Consider the following 1001-nt stretch of genomic DNA (forward strand, 5'->3'; position numbering starts at 1 on the left):
TTCCCCTCCCCTCCCCTTCCCCTCCCCTCCCTTCCCCTCCCCTTCCCTTCCCTTCCCTTCCCTTCCCTTCCTTTTTTTCCTCCTTTGAATCCTCCCTCCACCCCCCAACCCCACCTGGTGCCCTGCACATGGATTTGATACTCTCTTCATTCTTTGTTCCAACCTCTTTTTTCCCCTCTACTTCACCCCAGGAGAGGACAAAGAGATAATTTTAAATTAACTTATGTTCAGGAAATTTCCCCAAAGGCGTCTCAGCTGGAGGCAAAACCACCAAAAACTTGACCCACGTTGTGTGGGAGTTTTGTTTGTTTTTGTTGTCATTTTTCATCTCCTTTTCCTGAAGGAAATAAAACTTGTACTGCAGAGTGGTACCTCGAAACATAACAAGGTAGCCAATGGATTTGACGTGACAGGTCACATGCTGGCCAGGAGTCCTATCATAGCCAGAGGACCAATACCACAAAGCTAGCGGGAGGTAGCAACTGTCCCTAACACCCAGTACAAGCACTTCCATATGCAGAGAGCTTGGCCATGCGTTGTAAAAACAGGGTCCCTTCACACCTGGCAGAGTGAGGGGACATGCCACATAGACCTGACCAATCGCGTGCTTTCCTCTGGAATTCTGAGGCTCCTAGCAGGGATGGGAAAGCTCCTTTAAGTGGGTGGTGGGGGAGGGGGAAGGTAGGCAGCAGAGTTCTGGTCCTGGGGAGAAGTGATGTTGGGTCTTTGGCTAAGCCCTTATCCCAGATTGGTTCTGGGGCCTGATTTTGGTTGTGATTCTGCCTGTTCACCTTCCTATTGTTCTTGTGCATTTTCTGAGCCCAGTTCCCCAGCGTTCTGATAAATGAATTCTCAGCTTAAGTCAGCCAGCATCCGTTCTGTTTATGCACCAAATAACTGAGATCGATACAGAGTGAAGCGCTAATAGGGGTTAAGGCCAAGTACAAAACTGGGGCACTGTATTAGGGAACTGAATTTTCAAAGGGATAAACAAAGATGCT

This window comes from Phoca vitulina, unplaced genomic scaffold, assembly GCF_004348235.1.
Source record: "Phoca vitulina isolate PV1807 unplaced genomic scaffold, GSC_HSeal_1.0 scaffold1, whole genome shotgun sequence".
Classification (NCBI taxonomy): domain Eukaryota; kingdom Metazoa; phylum Chordata; class Mammalia; order Carnivora; family Phocidae; genus Phoca; species Phoca vitulina.